General features: G+C 40.1%; 1 protein-coding gene across 1 annotated transcript in view; it reads left to right on the forward strand.

Annotated features, from left to right (window-relative positions):
- Window positions 1-24,314, forward strand: part of TBC1D4 (TBC1 domain family, member 4) — a 187,979-nt gene extending 163,665 nt beyond the window's left edge. The window contains exon 21 of the mRNA XM_012723315.1: window positions 24,212-24,314. The gene's annotated coding sequence lies outside the window, so the exon portion shown is untranslated. The remainder of the gene's footprint in view (window positions 1-24,211) is intronic.
- Window positions 24,315-25,169: the final 855 nt, after the last annotated feature.

A 25,169-nucleotide genomic window follows, 5' to 3' on the forward strand; every position in this document is an offset into this window, starting at 1 on the left:
CCCCCCCCCCCATGCCCTGCCCGTAGCCTGCCTTCTACACACCTTTACCCTCAGGTTAAACACAATTTCTGAGGCCGGGAGCAGCTGCTGCCTCTGCCATCCAGGGCAAGTGATCTTTGGCATCCTGAACTTCTCTGTTGTAGACTTTTACACACATGTAGCAAATTAATCATTTGTGGATACTTATTTATATCTATCCCTCCGCCCCTCCCCCAACTTTATTAAATCAGCCACAATTGAAGTAATGTTGTTTCCAAGACTGCATGATTTCAGTGTAGCAGTTCGCTCCTCTTTAGATGCATGTTGCTACATCGCGTTCACAATGTCCCCCACGTAGTCCAGTGTACCCCTCCTGCCTTTAGTCCCTGCCCCCCCACACTGCACTCTCATAGCCTCATTTCTGCAGTGAGATTTCTATGGTTTGTTTGGGCTTCGTTCTGTCATTTCTTTTGTCCTGGTTTTTTTAATTCCACTATAAATCATCCAGTGTTTGTCTTACTCCTTCTGAATTCTTCACTAAACATCATCCCCTCCCATGCCATCCAGGTTGTACAAATGGCAAGATCGCATCTTTCATTTTTAAATATATGTAAATAAAATGCATCTCACATTTTTAGACCCACACTTCTGTTCTTGGACAGGTAGGTTGTTTCTATGCCTTGGCTGTGGTACATAGTGCTACAATGGATACAGGAGTACGAATTATTGATAGTATTTTTCGTTCTTCAAGTAGATACATAGGAGAGGAACTGCTGGATAATAGTAGAAAGATCAAGTTTTAAAAATTTTGTGCGTCGCCTTTCTGTCTTCTGTAGGGACTGGAGCAGCCCATATTTTCACTAAGAGTATCTGAGGGTCCTTTCTTCTTCAATTTTATTTTTTTACCTACAGAGCTCAAGTTTTTGACTGTGATATAGAAGGCACAGGGTTGGGACTTAAAGGCCTATTTTGACAAATAGATTAATTCCTGACTTATTTTGCATCCTTTTCTTTTCCAGAAAGATAAAGATTCTTAGTAGGGCATGTGTCAGGAATTGGGATGTAGGCAGGAACACAGTTCATTAAAAAATCTGAAAAAAATTTCAAGGCTAAAGATGGTGAGGGAAAGAGTTATACTCACAAGTTTGTTGAAGAAGGAATAGCCAGATTTTAGAATGTACTCTGGGGATTTACAGCTGCTGATAGATTTTTAAAGAGAAAAATGATACGGTCAGCTGGTCACACTTCATCAGGAATGTGGAACAGTTGATGAGGACAAATACCATTTGTGCTGATAATTATGGCAATGATCTTGACATTGAACCTGCTTTTCCTGGCTGGTGATAATTTCATTGCTGCCTGTTATTTTGGAGGTTTTTAAACTGCTATGGTAGCCTTTCACAGCCTTGTGAAAGACGGCAGTGATGATGGTAATGACTGTAATATTTAACATTTGTGGAGCACATCTTGTGAACCTCGAACTGCACTAACCATTTATAAACCTGATGACAAGTGGTCAGGGTGTCTCATGTGTGACAATCAGCTGGGCACCGCTCATTCAATCTTGTCAGGCCCTGTTCTCAGAGTTCTTGTTTCAATAGGTAGAGGTGCTGTTAATGATTCTGCTTTTTTGATAACATCCAAGGTAATATTTTTGCCTATGGTCCAGGAACTACACATTTCATAATGCAATTATCAAAACCATTGTGAAAGGGAAATATGATTTGTGATTATCTCCTCTTTACAGATGATGGAATAAAGCTTCACTAACTGGTCTAGATTCACATAATTGGTAAAGGGCAGAGATGTCAAGTTCAGGTCCTTCTAACTTAAAAATTGATCATAACTTTTAAGCAAAGGTTCTTAAACTTTGCATGCATGAGAGACTCTGGTGGAACAAAAAAAAAAAAAAAAGAAGAAGAAGAATCAGGTACCTGAGTTCTACCTCTGCTGAGCTATCTGTTGTTGACAAGCTTCTTAGAAGATTCTAAAGCTCATTGATTTGGGGGAGACAGTGCAGTTGGTTGCATATTGTCATTTCTTGGGAGTTAAAAAAAAATACTGACATCTGGTCCCACACTCAGATATTCAGATTTATTTGAGCTGGGAAGTTGCTTGGGAATAAGGAATTTAAAGAACTCCCCAGGTAATTCTAACATGCCACTTGAGAAGATGAGAACTATTGCACAAAGATGTTGTCTCATAATATGACTGCTCATCTTTTTGAAGCATTTAAAAGTCAGTTTGTAATAGGCTGGTCCCCAGGAAAAAAGGAGGCTCCTGTTGGCTGCCCCACACAGAAGGAGGGTGGAGCTGAGCAGGAAGGAGAAGAATCTGGAGAGGAGACTGAAGAGGAAGGAAGCAGGATGGAGAGTCATAAGGTGACCTGAGGGAGGCCCATGGAGCAGAGAGACATGTGAAGAAACTGTGCTGGCTTCTTCTTGGTCCTGGAATAGTTGAAACAGATGTGGGTGAGGGACCCGTGGGGAGGTTGACTCTGGCAGCGTTTTTGTTGAATTTTATTTTGCTCTTTTCCTCCCAGACTTGTCTGGCCATTTCTGACCCTTTTCTATGGGTCCCCCCCCCCCCAGAAGGTGCTTTAGGCTAATGGTGGGTTTTCAGGACTTGCTGGGGGCCATCCCTTTTGGTGGACTTTTTCCCATGAGGGGATGGGTAACTTTGGGTGTTTGATTTAGAAACTATATTCTTGGTCTTTTCTGTATTGCACACTGATTGTATTAAAGTTCCTTTCCACTAAAGGTGTTTCATGTTTTGCCTTGATGCAGTGGATAGCAGATTTGGGGGTTCAAGGGTGCCCTTCTCTCCCTGCCCTTTAAAATTCATTATGCAGAGAAGAATTTATCATGGAAAATCTCAACAGCAGAATAGTACTATTGGAGATTTCTGAAGGTCTAAGCCCCGAGTTTAGGCTACTCTATGATTTACTAACTTTGTTGTGTCTTGGATGAGTTACCCAAAATTTCTTAAGCCTCAGTGTCCTCATATGTAAAATGTAATGCTGATAAGATTGCCTGGTCTGCCTATGCATTATATAATTATGAAAATAAAATGAAATTATATCTCCTGAAGGCTTTAAGAATCTCTGAAGACTCAACAAATGTGAGAGATTACATTTGCTCTGATCCAAAGAAGAGTTTTTACCCGGAATATATCATAGCTGACTATAAGTGAGACTTATTTATTTATTGTCATTAATTTTTTCCTACCTTCAGAAACCATTACGCCTAACCTGTATCCAAGTAATTATGTCAAAAACATTTTGTTGGATTTTTTCCCTCTGGGAAGAACAAACAGAGACAAAACCCACTTGATATCGCCTGTATGCTTTCCAGAGGCACCAAATTATGGGCAGGACTAATGGGTTGAGAATGCTTAATGCCAGTTTATTGTGGCTTGCTGGTGACATATCACTATCTGAAAAGCCATCACAGGGGGGGAAAAATCATTCACAGTCTAATTTAAATAATGGCCACATCTTTGCAATGATGACAGACTGTGACAGTTTATAGGTTTTAGATGACAACTCTTGCACTTTGTAAAAACAGATCAGCTGCTGGTGGACCTACAATTATTGCCACACACATTTATGAAATTTTAAAGTGAAATTGAGTGGGCAGCTTCCATTACAACCAGGAAAATTCAGATGAATGAATATATTCATCAAATAACTTTAAAATGTATATATGTTATCTGTGGGTGAAGCGCAAAGTCCTAAAGCCCAACTTCCCTTGTTTCTATCAAGCCTCTTTGGAAAACAGGTCAAGAATGAAGATGATGAGGAACATGATGAGGAATTTCTCTTTGTAGTGGAATGAATGGAACAGGCCAGAATGGGGACTCCTCTCGTTTCCTCTTCCTCAGATACACACACTATGTGAAATATGGGAAGCAGAGGGTCAGGGTGGTGACACCCTTTTTAACTGGGCCTCCAAAAAAAAAAGCCCTTTTCACGTGTGCAAAATACATTAACCAGGAAGGTGGTGGCCTAGGCTGTACAGGAGTGGGGTAGTAGGGAGGGGAGAGGTAAGAGCCACAGAGCAGACTTCCATTGTCTGCTCTTTGCAAGAAAAGAGACTTTCCAGAAGCAGAACAGTGGTGTCATTTGCAGAGGTGCTGGGTTCAGAGAATGGGGTCCTTGTGTTACCTCTGAGAAAACTTCAGCAGAGTTCCCTTTTCAGTGGTACATGGTGAATTTCCTTATGAGGCAGAGACAAATAGTTATATCCAACAGGACAGGTTTATTCTTTTTTTTTTTTTTAAATAATATGATTATTTTGGGCCCCTCCCTGGTGGCGCAGCGGTTAAAGCACAGCACTGAGAAGCTTAAGCCACTTCCGCATGAGTTAGATCCCCGCCTGCCCCGGAGGTGACCACATGGCGTGGCAGACCTCTCCTGACACGCCCACTGCTCCCCTCAGCAGTGTACTTCCTTGATCTGCCTGTTCTGCTCCCCACTCTGTCTCTGGTGAAGCCTCTCACCCTCCACATCTCTGGCCTATACCCCAGTTCTGTATGAATAAATAAATAAACCTTTAAAAAAAATAAGTAAATAATATGATTATTTTTACATCATTTTGTGCCTTTTTCCATCTCAGTTGTAATCCCCGTGGGCTTCCCACTACCAAATCACCTGTGTGCCATCACCATAGTAGGCTTATTATTTTCTAAAAGATTTATTAACGTATTTATGAATAGAAGAACCAGGGTACAGGTCAGAGGTGTGGGAGGTAAGAGGATTCATCAAAGACAGAGTAGGGAGCAGAACAGGCAACTCTATTGAAATCCACTGCAGAGGGGAGCAGCAGGCGAGACAGGAGAGGTCTGCTGCATCATTAGGGCCAGCAACCTGGCTGGGAATTGAACTCAGGCTGTAGAAGTGATAGCACTGAGACTTATCCGTATGCCACCAGGGTGGCCCCAGACAGGTTTATTATTAAAAAAAGGAAACTGGAAGAAAAGGATGTTTGCACAGACACAGCAGGCAGGAAGAGCTGCCGCTAGTGCAGCTAAGTTTGTGCCTCTAGGTTTGTGAGAAGAAACACCTGCCTAGTCACAGGTGGGCAAGAGCTGCATTTTTGAAAGGTGTAGGTTTAAGAAAGGGACACCTGCAGAGACACAGGCAGAAGGGATGGTGCTGCTTTGGAAAAGGAATGCGTGCATTCACAGGTGGCAGGAGAGCTGTGCAGAATCAGTACTGGGAGGAGCTCATTTCTTGGTGGAACTGTGACCTATTGTTAAGTTCATTCCGTCTAGGGCATGACTAGGATGATCTGTGAGGCCCGGCAGTTCTCTCCAATGGTCCTCAACCTCTGTATCCCACCTCTGGTCTGTGACTCCAGATACATTCCATAACAGTCTGCTACTTGCTATCGATGTTGGCACCTAAGGAGTTTTCATTTCTATTGCTGGTTTAGCAACTCTCTTCAGCATTTCTGCCCCACCTCCAGTTTCTGGTGCTGTGATGCCTCCATCCTAAATTTTCTACTCTTAGTTTCCATCAGGTGGGCTATTCTCTTTGCTCTGAGTTGAGAGAGAAAGTAGCAGAGATCCAGAATCGGAATGGTTATAACTACAAATGTTTAGTATTCTAAAATATTAACAAAATTTCTTTATTAATTTCTACCAAAAGGCATCTTCATTTTGGGTCTTAATGTACTGAAATGCAAAAATTGTAGCATTTAAAAAATATTTTTGATTCAGCAATGATTTTCTAAGTACCAAGTTCAGTGTGTACCAAGTCATCAACCTTCATCTGATGTGAGCATTTGACTGATCATCCTTAACTACTCTTCTTTCCTTCTGTGGCTTCTGTGTCTGGGAGCAAAACAGAAAAGGAGGGAAATTGAAATGTAGTCAGAAAAACAAAGAAATAAGAGCATGTCTATGTCATATCAATCTGACCTTCCATGAGTCTTTTTAATTTTGATGATAATCCACTTACCAAGTTGTTTTGAAATTTATAGTTCTTGTCTATTAATCTATGAGAACTAGGCGGTACCTTATTCAATACAGAACAAACAGTATATAATAGATGTTTGAATAAAGCTTAGTGAAAAATAAGTGTATATTTGAATCTACATATAGCAAGTCTAAAAGAAAATCAATGATTTTTTTGTATCATGCTCTTTTAAAATACATATGTATATTCATTCATGTTGCTATCATAGTACGTCACTAGCTAAGGTTATAAGTAAAGTCATGTCCTTCTCAATTATGAAATGTTTTGGAATCCCAGAGTTTCCTTTTAGCAGAAACTCCCATGCCTATCTTGAGAACTATCTACCCCAAATTGTTCAAGACCCTCGTAGGCTTATGTAATCAAACAGGGTCCATGCACAATCTGATTGGTTCCTCACCATGCTTTGTCTTTAGCTCTGTTTCTATTGTTATAGTACTAATATAAATTTCAACTCTATTTTGCAATCCACTTTGAAAGTTATTATGATTAATTTTTTAAGTACACAATGCAAAATAAAGGCTTATTTTTTATCTTTTAAAATAGTATTGATTTTTATTGAGGTAATGTTGGTTTACAACTCTGTATGTGATGTAGCGGGACAGGGTCACACTTCAGAGGTGTGATTGATCACACCACACCCACCACCAAAGCACCATAATTTCCACCAGTCTATGGGATCCTTTTTCCCCTTTACTCTTCACCTCCAATCAGATTTCTAGTTTAAAAACTTATATTGCAGAAAGAGAAAAGTGTTGTCTCCAATTGTGTTTACATATCATTTTACTGTCATTCTATCACATTCGAAGATAGATAGCTTGTTCCCTGGTGTTCCAGGAAGGCTGGCAAAATCTTTCAAGCAATCTCCCACATACTGTATTTTAAAAGTACAATTTCTAGTTGTTGATTTAATCTCAAAACAAAGCAATCTTAGAGCAACAGCTTATTCTTTCAATGGAAAGTAGGAGAGGGGATCTTTTTAAACCACCTCTTGACTGAATTGTCATTTGCAAGGTACCTGTCACATATACTAACTGATGGTCAAAAGACTGAGACAGAGCGCAGGCCACATTTGCTCTGGCTGATTCAAACACGAAATGCCCCCTATCAGCTCAGTGTGGTGAGGGAGCCTCTTGTTTTCTGACTTCTGTGGCACAGGAGTTGTGACAAAGGAGTCTGTGATAACTCGTATTCCCAGCACAGCTGGAAGGATAAGAAAAATGGTTTCATTAGAAAGAAGATCCCAAATTGGAAGCAAGTTGCTTTTATAAATTTCATAATAAAAACTGATTTTTGTACTTTCCATGTGCTTATTCTGCAAATGTTTAGAACATTTCTGTCTGCTGGGTTTAATTTTCTAATTTGGCTCTGGATTGTATGTGAAACAGATTTGAATAAGTTAAAAGAGGGGGTTAAAGGGCTTTTGGTTGGGGAGGAACACTGAGCATGCTCAGTTATAGCAACTTGTGCAGAATTCAGTGTGATGCCATATCTGTTTGATTATTTCATGAATCAGGCATTGTTTCAGTTGTCCAGGCTCGGTGGTGGGGGAGGGTGCACAAACCCTGCAGCCCGTGACCCTGAGCTTAGGAGCCTTATCAAAGGCCACTGGAGAAATGCATGCTTTCTGGCCACTCCTCACCTTACCCATCATGGCAGGTAAAAATCTCAAAGAAGTAGGACTGAATATTTAGAAAACTCCTTAGCAGATTCTGACAGGATCCTTTGGCTGAGAAGCATAAGTTTCATATTCACATTTTTAAAAATGAGACAGGAAACTCTAGTGAGATGAGTAACATCCATCTACTATAGCATCAAGGCCAGAACCCATTCGCAGTCCATTTCATTTTCAATCTACTGAGCATATTAACTATATACACATCATCTTCCCTGTAGTCTCTTCCATAAGTCATTCTTTAGAAGCGGCATCTAGAGGCCAAGGGATGATGTAAGGGTGTTTGCTTCCTTCCTGGGGTGGGGAGTTAGGGAAGCTGTGTGGCACATCTCCCTGGACACTCACTCCAGTGCAATTTTTTTAAAAAGATGTATTTATTTATGCATTCAAGAAGTGGGGTGTAGGCCAAAAGTGTGGGGATGTGGTGTGTATGTGTGTAGGAGGATGCACCAGAGACAGAGTGAGGAGCAGAACAGGCAGATCGACTGAAATACACTTCAAGGGGAGCATGGGTGAGACAGGAGCAGTCACTGGGTCATGTGGATTAGCTCCTAGGCCCTGGGAATTGCTGCAGTGGCTGGTGATAGCTTGATTGTGCTGTCTTTAACCCTAGGGAGGCCCTTCAAGCCAAATTCTTTAGGCAGAATGTTTATTTATTTACTATTGGGGCACCCACATTTATTCTCTATAATGAATCCACTCAATCTATGTATCTTTTCATAAATGGCCCTAGATAGTTCATTTAAATTAGATTTTTGTGAGAATGGTGAAAATTCAAGTTATGTTCCATGAACTCAAATTATTGAGTGAGCTCAGTTCTATATATTCCTTAGTTTCTAGATAATAAATGCATATACTGTGTACCAAATGTTAATAGACTAGTGGGTTTTTTTTTTTTAAAGATTTATTTATTTATGCATAAAGAGCTGGAGTACAGGCCAGAGGTGCAGAGGTGGTGAGAGGCTTCACCAAGACAAAGTGGGGAGCAGAACAGGCTGGCTGACGAAATACACTGCTGAGGGGAGCAGCAGTCAGGTCAGGAAAGGTCTGCTGTACTATATGGTCACCTCCGAGACACGGATCAAACTCATGCTGAAGTTGCTTTAGCTTCTTAGTGCTGTGCTTTAAGCCACTGAGCCACCAGGGAGGGCCTGACTGGTGGGTTTTAATGTTAACTTCCAGTTCTTTCTTACTAAGTCAACGCTACCAATACTTAGCCTAACATGTTTCCTCTGGATCAGCTTCTTTCTCTGGCTGCATTGTAGATCCCCTTTTGTAAATTCTTATCCATGCTAAACTCTTTCCTTTAGGACTCGCATTTTAAAATGTGGACAGTTGATCTTTGCTCGTGCACTTCTTCAAGCTAAAGTATCTATATGTTAAATCTAATTTGAGTCTCTGTTGACTTCTTGATTCATTGTCATGTAAGAGTCTCACCACATCCTTTATGGTAAACAATGGAAATGAATGCCTTATTGGATTAAAAAAATGATACTTCAGATATAACACCTATAAAATATAACCAAGTTTTTTTTTCTATTTATACATATCTAAATGGGTATGTCAGTTTGATTTGGTTGGAAAGTAAGATTCCCTCTGAATCAATAGCCTCCAATGCTCATGATTATTCACTGCTGAATATAATATCCTGGATCAGTATTGTATCCTAGAAATAAATGTAAGCCATATATACTATTATTTTCTAGTTGTCATATTAAAAATTAAAAGAGGGCCCTCCCTGGTGGCTCTGAGGTTAGGATGTAGCACTGAAGCTAGCTGCTGTGGCTTCAGTACTAGTTCGATCCCTGCACCTGGAGCTGACCCACATGGTGCAGCAGACCTCTCCTGACCCGCCTGCTGACCCCTTAGCAGTGTACTTCATCAATCTGCCTGTTCTGCTCCCCACACTGTCTCTAATGACTCCTCTCACCGCCTCTGGTCCTCTGGCCTGTATCCCAGTTCTGTATGCATAAATAAACAAATCTTTAAAAAAATAAATGGGGGCCCTCCCTGATGGCGCAACGGGTTAGGACCCAGCACTGCAAGCTGGCCACAGCAGCTTCAGTATGAATACCTGCCCGGGAGATGACCCACATGGCTTGGCAGACCTCTCCTGACCCACCCGCTGCTCCCCTCAGGAGTGTACTTCGTCGATCTGCCTGTTCTGCTCCCCACTCTGTCTCTGGTGAAGCCTCTTGCTGTCCCTGAGCCTCTGGCCTGAACCCCGGTTCTGTATGCGCAAATTAATAAATCTTTTTAAAAAAATGGTGAAAATTTATATTATAAAAAACTAGAAGAAACAGGTGAAAGTCACTAAATAATATATTTTATTTAACTCAACTAGCCAAAATATTATCATTTCAGTTTGTAATCAATATAAAAACTACCAAGAAAATATTTCACATTCTCATTCTGTTATCAAGTCTTTGACATCTGGTATGTATTTTACATTTACAGCACATCTCAATTTGGATGCCAAATACAGAATATTCACTGGCAATATTTAATCTGCATTCAGATTTCATAAAATTTATAAGTAAATGTAGATCCACATACTTCAGTTTTCCAAACATAAACGTTTTCTAACAAATTGTCTTCTTATTTTACATTCACACTGACAAGATGGGTTCGTTTTTAAGTGCATCAGTTTTATTTTTGAAGCCAAATCTGAGTTTTTAAGCTATATATATCCAAGTGAATTTACTAGTTCTATGTCAATACAATATTGTTAACATTGATTCAAAAAGTTATTGCATAAATTAAAATACAAATCTAAATGTATCAATATAACAAGGTCGTCTTCTAATATAGCACTGTTAATTATAAGAAAAGGCTACAGACGGACTCATGTTAGAAAAATTTATAAAATTGTGGTAATACATGCAATATGAAAAATTTCAATTTCAATGTAAATTTTGATCTAGCTGAAGCACAAACTTTCCTTTTCCTTTATACTTCAAATTTTGCTTATTCATATGCAGTGTGATACCCATGAGAAATATGAAATTCACAAAGCTTCTTTGTTTTTGAATAGTGAATAATTGGGACCTGTCCCTCTTGTTTCAATAAAATCTTGAGTGAAAGTTAAAGAAATCCATTTTTGTAAAGCACTTCCATGAGTCAAATAAATAGCATTATTCAATAACACAGATCTTTCAGTTTATTGCCTAATATTTGTTTAAACAATCTTTAACTGACAGTAATCATAACTTGCACAAATTTATTATATGATTCTAATAGCTGTAACTGTGAAACTTGTATAGTCTGCTTCAGAAAACTGAGCAGACATATTTTCAGTATGTATGATAAAATGGGACAAAGTCATAAGAAGGAAAATGTCAGTCTCTAGTTTTAAAATTTTAATAAATATAGATTTCTTGACCTGATCTAGCTGGAGAAACAACCGTCATAATACAAGTTTTCACATCTAAACAAGACTCTTTGACAGAGGTAAAAGATTTTAAAAATATCCATTTTGTGAGTTTGAATTTTAGATTGCAAACTGACAAATTTTTTAAAGAAATTTGGAAGTCCTTCAAGATAAAAGAAATCTTGGGGAACTTATATAAGAACATGGCCTTACATATCATCCATATGCTGGTGAACTCTGTGAATGTATGTCTTGCTCTAACCCTTTTCCTGATTTGTAGACTTGAATATCCAGTATCTACATAGCATTTCTGAATCAAACTGCCTTTACATTAGACTTCAATAAGTTGTAACTTCAGGTAAAAAAATAAATTGGGAATTATTTTTAGCTTCTGGTTTTAACTTCATACCCCACATTCAATCCAGCAGCAAATCCTGTTGACTTTACTTTGGAATGGATCCTATGACCATTTCTTACCAACTGTATTGGTGTGCTATTAACCCACATAATCCCTTTCAAAAGTTCTTAGGTTGTCTCCTTTCCCCCATTTGTAGCTTTGTAGTATATTCTCAATATAGCAAGTCAGATCATTCCAAGTTTCTCTTTCTGTATCTTTCCATTGGATTCCTGGGTCATTAGAGTAAGACTGAAAACTCCTTCCTGTGACCTACATAGCCATCTCCTTCTCTGTCTTTAGCTCCTACTAACCTCTACTCTTGCTCATTTGCTCCTGTCCCAGTGGCTTTCTTGCTAGTCATTAGACAGGTCAAGTGTATCCACATCTCTGGGTTTTTGAATCTACTATTTTGTTGGTCTGGAAAACTCTTTCCCTGATAACCAATAACTATTCCTTCACTCTATTTATGTCTGTGTTCAAAAGTCACTTACTATAGCAAAGGAAACCACCAACAAAATGAAAAGGCAACCTTCCAAATGGGATCTCAGTGCTGAGGGTGGGGAGAGTTTAGGGGAATTGGAAGTCAGATGGAGCCATGGGAACTCTTATTTTCAAATATGATCATCATATCAATACTTATTCTTGATAATTGCTTGATATCCACAATACATAGTCCTCACAGATTGTTGATGTTTCATGTATTTATAAGCAATTTGTTTGAATTAGAACTCAAATAAGTTCCAAATATTGCGATTGGTTAAGATGGCTTTAAAGACTTTTAATTTAAAACTTCCCCTACATCTTTAAAAGTTAAAAAATTTCACTTTTCACACTATGTAACCATTCATCTATACAGTTTCTTCTCCACAGATTGTTGATGTTTCATGTATTTATAAGCAATTTGTTTGAATTAGAACTCAAATAAGTTCCAAATATTGCGATTGGTTGAGATGGCTTTATAGACTTTTAATTTAAAACTTCCCCTACATCTTTAAAAGTTAAAAAATTTCACTTTTCACACTATATGACCATTCATCTATACAGTTTCTTCTAACTTGGATTTTGCTGATTACACCCTTGTGCTGTTGTTACTTGAGTTTTGTTTAAATAGGAATTAGATCAAGAAGTTTATCAGACATAGATTTGAGTTCTTGACAAACCTGCTTAGGTGTTGCTGTGTATTTCCATCAAAAATCTGGGTGCTGGGCCCTCCCTGGGGGTGCAACGAGTTAAAGCACAGAATGAAACTAAAGCCACTTCAGCATGAGTTCAATCCACACCCCGGAGGTGACCCACATGGCGCAGCAAACCTCTCCTGACCCCGCCCACTGCTCCCCTCAGCAGTGTACTTTGTCAATCTGCTTGATGTGCTCCCCACTCTGTCTCTGGTGAATCCTCTCACAGCTCCTGCACTTCTGGCCTGTACCCCAGTTCTGTAAGCACAAATAAATAAATCTTTTTTTAAAAAAAAGATCTGGGTGGTGCCCTCCCTGGTGGCGCAGTGGGTTAAAGCACAGCACAAAGAAACTAAAGCCACTTCTGCATGAGTTCGATCCCCGCCTGCCCTGGAGGTGACCACATGGTGTGGCAGACCTCTCCTGACCCCGCCCGCTGCTCCCCTCAGCAGCGTACTCTGTCGATTTACCTGTTCTGCTCCCTACTCTGTCTCTGGTAAGTCCTCTCACCCTCTGCATCTCTGGCCTGTAGCATGGTTCTGTACGAATAAATAAATAAATCTTAAAAAAAAAAAAAGATCTGGGTGCCTGTGTTCTTGTGATGTTAGCACCAGTGATTATTATTGCCTTGATTGAAAATCCTGCATTTTAAATACATGCCATTGGCCTCCTTTTCTGTAAGCTCCTTTTACTTCTTTGGTATGTTTTGGGGTTGTGAGTGGCCACCTTGAGATGGATTAGTAAAGATTGCCCTGAAGAGATAAATACCAATAAAGGAAGAGAGCTGAGAAGTGATGAAGAGAATTCCAGGCATTGGGAACAGAAGGTTCCCAGGCTGGAAGACAAGAATAAGCACAAATCCCTTAGAAACTGTGTGTGTCCATGGACACTAGGGAGTGGAGAGTTAAGGGAAACAAAGGTGGAAGCTAAATTTGGGGAGATGTCAGCTAGGGTCTTACTTATAAGAAGGCCTTTCTGAAAGTTTTAAATCAGTGACTGGACTTGACTAGAGTGTAAGTTCCTGTGTACACCCCATTGAAATGGACCCCTAGGAAGGGGACACTGACACCCCACCAGGTCATCAGACTGTGCCATGCTAACACCTTCCTTTCCCAGGGAGAGTCTATGAGTCCCAAGTCATCCCAGGAAACATCCAAGTAGAAATCAAATCCAGCTTGCTTTTTCCAGCCTTTGCTACTTCTGTCAAGAGAAAAATCAAAAGCCTTCAGACCCCTCACCCTTATTGTGGGATGGGAGAAGGAGAAATCAGGCATGCATCCATTATATTATTTTTCTTGTCATTTTAAATTACTAGGTGGCAGATTTGAAATACTGTACATGGCTGAATATGGCTTGAAGTAAATACCATGTCTGATGCTGGCAGACAATAGCTTTCCATAAGTCTGCAGCATGCAATTTTTAAAACTCTCATTTTCTCTTCCTCTTTCTTGAGGTTGAGCACAATTTTTTTTCATCTAAAAAATAATTAGCTTTAAGAATACAAGCATATTGAATATATTTAAAAATCCCATTTACTTTTAGAGGTTTTGCTTTAGTTATTTCTTTTCTTTTTCCTTTCCATCGTTCCCATCACTAGCTTAGCTTTATTATTATTATTTTTTTAAAACTCATCCTACACTGATGACTGTTTTTATTTCCTATGATGGTTCTATTCCCCCATCCATCCATACATCTTTTTGAAAATATAGCTCATTTTGAGTTTGAAAAGACAGACTCCATTCTTTTTTTTTCCTGGTTATCACCACCCCTAACTTCCTATTCTACATGTAGATTTCGAGTGAAGTGACGTACAAGGCTAAGACAACTCTGTTTTTGGTTTTTCAGTGGACTTTGTTACAGACCTCGGTTCTATTTTATGTATTTTTCCAATGTTTCTTACTGGAGTCCTTTTCACTTGTTCAATCATGTTAATTGAGAACTTATCATCAGTCAAGCTTTGGAAATGCAGAGTAAACTACAGAAACAAGTTCCTTGACTTCAAGTAAATAAAATTTCTACACTGGAATTCAAATTCATCACTTTCCTCTTCTCATGTCCCTCTTTCTCTCAGCCATGAAGTTCTTTTTCTTTTTTTTTTTTTTTAATTAGAAATCAGACTCTAAGCCTATCTCCATTCTTTCCCTTGGCACCTTCCTGTAATGAGTCAGTAAGCAATTTCTGTCAACTCCTGCCAACAATTTCCATAAATTTTCACCTCCTGCCCCTCCCCCCATCTTCTCCCACCCCTCATCTTTCCTACAGCCCCCACAGTTTCGTTTGTGCACCTTTACCTCAACTTTTGCCAAAACCTCGGTATTGGTCTTTCTCTTCTTTTTCTTCTTCAATACATCCCAAACTGTAACTTAACATTTACTTGTATGCCTTTAGATACATTGACTTCCACTTGCAAACATCTTCAGTTACTACGGCCTAACTTACTCCAGCATTTTACACAGCGTGTGGTCAAAATGGGTGTGCTGAGGTAACCTTCATGGAAGAGGCATGCTCTGAAACAGCTGGATCGTATGCAGTGTGATTCTTCAATTAAAAATATTTTCATATTATGGTCCTTCCCTGGTGGCGCAGCAGGTTAAAGCACACCACTAAGAAGCCAGAGTCACCTCAGCATGAATTTGATCCCCACCCCAGAGGTGACCACATGATGCAGCAGACCTCTCTTGATCCATCCGCTGCTCCCCTCAGCAGTGCACTTCATCAATCTGCCTGTTCTGCTCCCCATTCTGTCTCGGGTGAAGCCCCTCAGCCCCACACTTCTGGCCTGTACCCCAGTTCTGTATGCATAACTAAATAAATCTTTTAAAAAATATCATCATTAAACAATCAAAATAAAGTTTTCATAGATGTATTGTTTTTCAGGAAAAAAAATTAAAAAAAAAAGTAAAAGAAAAAACTACCAGGCAACTATAAATCAAAGGTTTCATTGACTTAGAAGCAACCAGGCAAACCAACTATCTGTGGGAGTGGGGGTTTTCCTCAGGAATATCTGTGAAGCTTGAACAGGCTGAGATGGTGGTGATGGCTGTTTCTTGCACCAAATCAGCTCTGAAGCTGGATGGCTCTGTGGAGATGTGGGGAGCAGGGCAGGAACTCCCTACTGGATGCAGATTACTCCCTCCACACTCCCACCTAGGAGGTATGTCTGGCCAAAGGCAATTTTTCAGTCTAGGGCCTTTTCTGGAGTGGGAACTTTGTGTGAATTATCAGGAGGGAAGTAGTGAGTGCCTAACTATTACTGAAGGGGAAAAGAGGGCCGATCTGGGTGGTACACCAATGTAGCTACTGTATCCTTTCCCCCTCAGTATAAACATTAGTGGCTCCTCATTTTACAGATGAGGAATTGGAGGTCAGGAATATCAGGGGAATTTTAAAATTTTACATAACCAATAAGTAAGTACTTAAATACTCAAATGAGACAGTAATTACACAGAATTCCAGTTCTGGATGTCAGAATCCAAATCTGCACGCTATTCTGTGGCACAGTGTACATGCTCTTGTTTAATGTAGGGCCACTTTCTCCACCATGGCCTCAGTCTCTGAAACTCACGTATCAGTTTGTTTTTTTTTTCATTTTATAATAGTTTATTTTTACATATTTTTGTGCATTTTTCCATCTCAGTTGCAGTCCTCTTGGGCTTCCCATCCCCAAATCACCCATGAGCCATCACTATAGTCCCGTGTACTTCCCTCCCCCCATTGCTTTTGATCCCATTCCCCACTCCACCCCCACAAAATGTCTCTGGTATATAGCTGATCATCATTATCATTATTTTCTTGTCTGTTCCATCATATTCCTGCTATGAGAGAAACCATTCGGTATTTTTCCCTTTTTTCCTGATTTGTTTCACTAAGCATGATCTTTTCCGCTCCACCCATGTTGCTGCAAAAGGCATGTGTTTCTTTTTTTTTTTTTGGTTGCTGAGTAATATTCCATTGTGTGTATATGTACCACATCTTTTTAATCCAGTCATCCATTTTTTGGCATTTGGGCTGTTTCCATGTCTTCCCAATTGTGAATAAAGCAGCAATAACCATGGGAGTGCAGGTATCTTTTTCAATCAGTGTTTTTGTGTCTTTTGGGTAGATACCTAGGAGTGGGATTGCTGGGTCGTAGGGAAGCTCCATGTTTAGCAGTTTGAGGAGCCTCCAAACAGTTTTCCATAGACTCACGTATCACTTTTATTTGAACTGGTAATTGTATTTGTCCTTATGCTTTAACTGTTGAGAAAGGTGAAAGAGGAGTGGGGTATAGTGGACTAATTATAGTCATCACACTAACTCTGGAAAGAAGTACTCTGTTTATTTTCAAAAATTCAGCATTTGGTAAGCCTCTTGTCGTGTCACATTTAGCAATGTCTTAATTCTCTGTGTTTATCTGCTAAAACTGCCATGCAGATTTAGCCTGCATTCCTCATTTCCTTAGCCTTTACCTTGGCTATTTGTAAGATAAAGGTATACAGTCCTTACCTTGTTGGATGTAAATTTCCCCTCACATACATTCATTTTGGACCTGAGGAGGAGCCCATGTTGTGTTTTTGGAGCTGAAATGTTTTGTGATTTGGGTTGGTAATTAACGGTCATGAGATTTCAAGCTCTGACAGAGAGTCCAGGGCTGCAGAGGGTGGTTGTTAGGAACGTTTGGGGAGGTTTCAGAATTCTCCTGTTTTTCTGATAATAGCCTTCTCCCCTTCCCCACACCCTCAACAATCATAACGATAGAGGTCAGGAATTGCAAGAGCATTGTGAATACTGTGCATGGGATCATTTTCTTGTGCCCAAAGTATGGGTTCATCCATAATATGCCCTGTGAATAGGTCTTCTTCCCTTGTGGAACATCTTGAGGATAGTTAAACTGTCTAAACTCCCAGCTTGACCTTTGCTTATATTACCCCTGGTTGATGCAGAAACCAAGACTAATGTCAGGGCATGCCAGGGCCGGGACATATCATGCAAGACTGTTTTATCACCTCTCTAAGGGCGGGGACTCTGTCCTTTCATTTTATATTCTCTACACATGACCTGCTCTCTAATAGCAGTGCACATAAAAATTACTTGAAGATCTATTAAAAATGTAAATTCTGGTCTCACCCTCTAGTCCTTTTCCTTGGAATAGATCTGCATTTTTTACCAAGTGCTCAGGCTATTCTTATATAAAGTCCCTGTAGCCTAATACATGCTCCTTAGTATGTGAAGGCAACGTGAGTACAGTTCTTACTGCTTTCTCTGCCCTGTGTAAAGAAATGTTTGAGGTCAAATTTATATACTGTAAATTCACCCTTCAAAGTGTTCACCCTGCATGTTAGCACTTTTTAGTGTATTTTACAGTTGTGCAACCATCACTACTATCTAGTTCCAAAATATTTCTAAGAGCCCAAAACAAAACTTCTTACCCATTCACTTCCCATTTCCCTGCATGAGTTTTTAAGATTCATTTTATTTATTTATGCACAAGACATGGTGTGTAGGCCAGAGGTGTGGGGTGGTTAGAGGATTCACTAGAGACAGTGGGGGGCAGATAGGTGGATTTTACTGAAATAAGCTGCTGAGGGGAACAGTAGGGTGAGAGAGGAGAGGTCTGCTGTGCCTTGAGGGTCAGTCAGCTCCCTGGCCATGGATAGAATTCTTGCTGCAGATAGCTTCATAGCTTTATAGCACTGAGACTTAACCCCTTGAGTCACCAGGGTGGGTCCTGTTTGTGGTTTTTCAATGACAATGTTTTGTATTTTTGTTGAATTTATTTCTTTTATTGAATTTCTTTCTTTCTTTCTGATGTTGTTTTAAATGGTACATTTTCCCTAATTTCAGTTTTAGAGTATTCATTGCTGGTCTTATAAAGCCAATTCATAGTGTATATTAACCTAAGGCATTAAAACCTGTTTGAAATTGTGTATTAACTTTAATAGTACTTTGTGAACTCCTTATGATTTACTATTGACAAGATGATGTCATTTGTGAATGTAGTAGTTCTTTTTTTCATATTGAAATCTTTTTTTTTAATCTTACCTAATTGCCCAGATGACAATTTTTAGTAAAAATGGTGAATAGAAATATTAAATGAGAAAGAGAGTGGACATCCTGGTCTTTCTCCATATCTTAAAAGAAAAGTTTTTAGGCTTTTACTGTTATAGGGCACCCCAATGTGAATTGGGTTGCCTGTCTGTGGGTCTTCACCTGTGTGCTTACGATTCAATCATATTATGGACACACTCAAAAGGTTAAATAATGGATTTATTTATAAGGAGAAAGGTAAAGGAATAACCCAGGGAAAGAGGGAGAGAAACACAGGTTAACTAGGATGTCCACCAGTTCTGCTGACTTGGACTGCACCAGCACGCTGAAAACGGATTGAGAGCCAAAACGATCAGCTGCAAACCACCAGGTAACCCCCAGAGCCAAATGTCCGGATTTATCTCAACCTGGCTGCTCAGTTCGCCCTCACGTCCCTGCGTGCTTCTTCTTAGTACTGATGGGATTTGGAGTTCCAGCATCTGGAGTAGGGGTGGAGTCCATGAAACCTGTACCTGTTGCATTACCACCAAAGTATATCTTAGCTCTATTTTTTGTTTATTTTTATAGAACTGTTTACATAGTTAAGGAGTCCACTGCTATTTCTAGTTTCCTGAATGGTTTTAGCATGAAAGTATGCTGTGACATACTGTTGTGACATACTGTTGTTGCATCTGTTGGGATGATCATGTGATTTTTTTTTTTTTTGTTTTGTTCTTTGATTCATCTATATGGTACAGTATATTGATTAATTTTCAGCTGGTAAAGCATGCCTGTACTCCTGGAATTCTCCCAGGTCATGCTGATGTGGTTTATTAGTTTTTATGTTTGTGGGTTTGTTTTACAAGCATTTACTTGCTGTTTTAGCATCTAAATTCTTAAGAGATATTAATCTGTAGTTTTATGTGAAGTGTCTGGTTTTGACATCAATGTAATACAGACTTCCCAGAATGAGTTGAGAAGTTGCCCTCTTCTTATTTTTTGGTGAATGTTTTGCGAAGGAATAGCATTTTTCTTTATTTTATATTTGTTTATTTGCCTTATTATTTTCTGTTTTTACTATTACATAAACACATCATTAAATTTTTCTTTGTACTGAGGTAATGTTGGTTTACAACACTGCATTTTTTTTTGGATAGAAGCTAATACTTCCTTACATGTTACTACACCACATCCCCAACGCCAAATCACCATGGTGGCATTCTGCTTAAAATGCTTGGTAGATTCACCAGCGAAGCAATGTGGTCCTGAAACTTTTTTATTGTAGGGGCAGGTAGTTTTAAATTACTTACTTAATCACCTTACCTGAATAAGCCTTACTTATATTTTTAGACTTTTCTTGAGCTTGCTTTAGTAGTTCATGATGTTATAGGAATATATTGCTTTTTCTTTTTTATCTAATTTGTTAGTTTCAGTGTTTCCCATTATACCCTTATTAATGTCATTAAAGGCAAAGAAAAAGGCCAGAGATTCAGAGTCAGAGAAACTGGGACTCCAAGAGGGCAGGTCAGGGTGATTTGAGGTCATCAACTAAAGAATAGGGCAATGTTTTGAGGAGTAAAAAAAAAAAAAAAAGGAAAGGAAGTGGATTTTCTCCTCTAATCTCCAGAAAGAACAAAGCCCTGCAAACACTTTGATTTTTACCCAGGCAAACCCATGTTAGACTTCTGACCTCCAGAAATATAAGATCATAAATTTGTCTTGTAAGCCATCACATTTGTGGTAATTTTCTATAGCAGCAATAGGAAACTAATTGCAAGTACTACTTCACCGCTCAGCAGTTGACACCTTGGTCTTAAGTCTTCATTTCCTGCTTGTGCAGAGCCTTAACCCAGCCAGAATGACAGATTAAGGCCTTTAGAGGACTTTTTGATAGGCACACGGGCATACATGCCTGATAGCTTTTTTTGAGCTCAGGAATATATCCAAATTTTGCAAAATCCCCTTTGAAAATCTCATTCCTGAGCTTTTCCTTTTACCTAGTTAATTCAGTCTTGTTTGTGCCAATGGGTTCCACTGCCTCAGGCAGCTACAAATTTAACAATTGCCCCTGTGTTGTTTCTTTAAACACCTCTGAGATGGTTCTTCTCAGTCCCTCAGGGGGCTGAGTCAGGTCAAATTAAGGCAAGTTTTGTGAATGGTAGGCTTCCAGGGAACTTCCAGTTAAGTCAAATACTAACAATTCTTTAGGAATGGAATTTGGGGGAAGTTCTAAACCAACTCCCCCTCCAACTGCCTCCCCCCCCCCCCAATTAGGGTTCTGCTCTTCACAGCTGCCATGGTTGTAGGGCTGCTGGTTTTCACAGCCACCTCAGACCTGGGAGAGCATGGTAGAACTAGAGCAAATTAAAATGCCCCAAATGGCACTGTTCATAACGAGAGTCAGCTGTTTTTAATTCTATGTTTAATAAATGCTTCTTAACTTGTTGCAAGCCTTTAGTTCTTTTCCAGAGTCCTGGAAAAGTTTATTTTGAGCAACTTTGTTGGTGTTCTGTTTTATAAAGTGAATTTTTTGGAAATCCTTATTTTGACATTTTGAAAGTGTTCTCTTTGTCTTTATTCTTAAGTTACACTTGACCTTGAACAACATGGAAATTATGGCTGCTGAACCCCAGTAAGGTAGAAAATCTTTGTGTAACTTGACTTCCCTCAATTTAACTACTAATAACCTGCTGTTGACTGGAAGTCTTACCAATAACAAAAACAGTTGATTAACACATGATTTTGTCTGCTATCTGTATTACACAGTGTATTCTTGCAATAAAGTAAGCTACAGAAAAGAAAATGTTATTAAGAAAATCATAGATGGCTCATCGCATTAAAGTTTTCACACTGGATAGGCTGGGGAGAAAGGAGGAGGAATTTAAAACGTGAGAGTAAGTAGGTGTTTTGTCCCAATTTCTGTGACCTCCGCAAGAAAGGAAGGTGGGAGGCAGAAAGGGTGAGCAAGCAGTTCATTGCCCCCAGACAGCAGCTGAGACGGAGCCCCTAGGGTGGGGTCCGCAGCTACTCTAGAGGGGGGAAGGGTCTCTTATATAGACTCTAAATTCACATTCTAAAAGGGTGACTCATCGCTGTGTCCTTTGATGTAAGGCCCAGTTTGTTATCAAACTTGGAGGGGGAGCCCAGTTTGTTGTCACCTTCAGCTATCACCTGGATGCAAGGTCCTGTTAATTGGATGCAAGGCCCGGTTTGTTACCACCTTATCACCTTTGGATGCAAGGCCTGATTTATTACCGCAGTTATCCAGTCCCTCAGTAAATCTCCGCATTGGTCACTCCCAACAGTAGAGCCTCACAGTTCAAACTTGTTGTTCAGGGGTCACCTGTATTTATTTTCAAAACTCTCATTTGTCATTTCCTTACTCTTGTAGTAAATGGGAAGTCAGCTGACTCAGGAGTAGGCACCCAACTAGTTTAGATGGTCTTGTGGAGAACTGGTATACTGGACAGTTTCCTGTCTGTTGGACAAGTTTCCAGAAAAGAACACACATTTATGACAGTAAAAATCCAGGCCCACCAGCTTGATGCAGGACACTACTCACTGAGAAGGTCCTGTGGTCTAGACATCCAGTGGGGAAGACTTCTCTCCTAGTCCCATTGTCAGTCCAAAAGCAGTAAGACATGTGAAGAAGGGTGTGGAAGATCCAGGATGCACTTGAGGTGCTTTGGTTTCTTCAGGGGCCAACTCCATGAAAAAAATCTGTGAAAGGAAAAATTCTGGGTTCAGGTTGTCCTTCAGAATACTCTCCTACAAGGAAGTCAGATCCTGGGAGAACCACGCACCAAGGGTCAAATGGCTTTCTTTGGCCACAAGTTAATTCCCTGTGAATTAGATTCAAGAATTATGGGGATTCAGAGTGCTCTACCAGGGGTATTCCTGTCTTTTAATATCTGTGCTATTTAGGCCATACTATCAATTTGAAGGGATTTCTTCCTGCGCTAATTATGGGCCTCACAGGGAAGCAGGCACCATCTTCATTCTGTAGCTTCCTTGCAGGGGTACCCCACAGTCCCTTTGGGCAGCCCACCCCATCCAGCCCTGTCTTGCCCTCCCCGCCCCCACCTCCTATCAGCCAGACCCGCCCATCCTTGCTCTGAGCCCTGAAGCTACAATCATTACTCTTAAGAGGAGCCATCTTTATTCTTTCAACAAGTAACCTTAAATTATGTATTATATTTCAGGCAAGGGGTGGAGGGAGTTTGGGGGAAGGGAAGAGAAGGGTGCTGATGACAAAAGCCATGAGCAAGAGCAAAAATTCCTGCCCTCACAGAACTCACATTTTTGTGCTATATTTTCTTTGGACACTTTACAATGGTAAGCATTTAAAAGAAAGGGATTCAATATTTTCTGTGAAAAAGAACAGGGAAAAGAACTGACGGGGGAGTATCTAAAATACATTTAAGTGAAAAAACAGGTGCAGAAAGGTTCTAAGTGTTAGGGTCCAAGAACTTGATTACCGCAAAAGACAGAGCGTCACACAAGAATGCAATTTGCAAAGTAGAGTTTATTGGGCTGGCCAGCCAGGGTCAAGCCGTTCCCTGCCGGACACACAGAGTTCAGTCAAGACCCCGACCAAAGGAATGTCAGGGAATATATTGGCCTTGTTGGCTGTTACATTTGTCAGAGCCCACACAAATTCAACTTAGCAAATGGATTCAAAGATTAACAGACATCACAGCCTGGGTCACAGTTCAACCACCCATGGACAGGTTTCCAGGAATAGATGTCTCATTTCCTGGTGCCTCCAGTCCAATCAGCCTGACCCACACCATTCCCATTATCCAATCAATTTAAATGTACATTGTCCCTCTTCAACCTATTCTGCATTGGGGAGGGGGCGGGGGCGGTGCTTGCCTGAGCTATTTTTGCACAGGCCTGCGTTACTTCCTTCAGTCCTTCATAAGATATGCAGCTATTTTTAAAAAGTGGTGGGGGCCCTCCCTGGTGGTGCAGTGGATAAATGTAGCACTAAGAAGCTAAAGCCATTTCAGCATGAGTTCAATCTCCTGCCCCAGAGGTGACCCACATGGCGCAGCAGACCTCTCCTGACCCACCTGCTGCTCCCCTCAGCAGTGTACTTTGTCAGTCGGCCTGTTCTTCTCCCCACTCTGCCCCTGGTGAATTCTCTCACCGCCCCTGCACCTCTGGCCTGTACCCCAGCTCTGTATGCATAAATAAATAAATCTTAAAAAAAAAAAAAGTGGTGGGCAATATACAGGTATGTGCAGAGAGGACAGGAAATATCTCTGTAAGATAAAAAGAAACTAGAAATATTTGTTGCCTCTATACGGGAAATGGGGTAGTGGGGATAGAGAGGTGTAGGTAGGGGTGCCATATCAATTTTTAATTATAAAATAAACTTTAAAAACTATTGAATATGAATCTTGGGGAGGAAATATCACTGTAGTATAGTGCTCGGCACATGATAGTTACTCAATATACTTTTGTACAGTGGATTAATTCAATTTATGAAACATATTCGCCTTCTATAGGTTTGTTTGTTTGGTTTCAGGTATTACATCCCTTATGATAACCCCGAATTTCCAAATATTATCTAGTCTTCATCTGTCCAGGATGATTTAAGCCAATAATAATTGCTGTTCATCCACAGACCTTTGCCAAAGTATCCTTGTCGCCATGATCTGTAAAGCTCACGACTCCCATGCCTGGAGCATCTGATACCAGTCATCTTCTCCGTGGGACCACAAGCCTATGACCAGTGCAAACTGCAACCCTCATGAAACTGTTTGCAAGAATGGAATGCAGAATTTTCAGGAATTTTGTGTCAGTTAGCATCACAATGGTAACATAAATTTAACTGTTGCATTTTTTTACCATTGAATTTGGCAGATGCTACCCATGGAAATGCTACATATCATTTGGTACTCCATCCCTAGCTGGCTGTTAAAATTTATCAGCATAGGGGCCCTCCCTGGTGGTGCAGCACTAAGAAGCTTAAGTCACTTCCGCATGAGTTCGATCCCCGCCTGCCTCAGAGGAGATCCACATGGTGTGGCAGACCTCTCCTGACCCGCCCGCTGCTCCCCTCAGCAGTGTACTTCATTGATCTGCCTGTTCTGCACCCCACTCTGTCTCTGGTGAGTCCTCTCACCCTCTACATTTCTGGCCTGTATCCCAGTTCTGTACGAATAAATAAATAAATCTTTTAAAAAAAACAAAACAGATGAGCAAAATGTTTTAAAAAAAAAATTATCAGCATATCACTTGAATGGCCAGGGAGATAAGACATGCATGATAGTGTCATCCAGCCACTGATTCCATCCTTCCTGCTTCTAGTGACTTTTTGTTAAATAAATTGCAAATGTCTTTGTGGCTTAAACTTTTGCTATTAAAAAATGTGGTCGGTGAGCCAGCAGTATTAGCATTGCCAGGTTGCTTGTTAGAAAATACAGAATCTCAGGCCCCACTCCAGACCTACTGAATCAGTATCAGCATTTTAACAAGCTTTCCAGTCAGTCCATGACCATTAGTGTTATGAACATGGGTTTATGTCAGTAGCTCTGCTGCAATAGTGGACACCAGAATCAGCTGAAAACTCCCTTAAACAC

Source organism: Condylura cristata, unplaced genomic scaffold (assembly GCF_000260355.1).
Source record: "Condylura cristata isolate star-nosed mole 26May11 unplaced genomic scaffold, ConCri1.0 scaffold00010, whole genome shotgun sequence".
Lineage (NCBI taxonomy): Eukaryota > Metazoa > Chordata > Mammalia > Eulipotyphla > Talpidae > Condylura > Condylura cristata.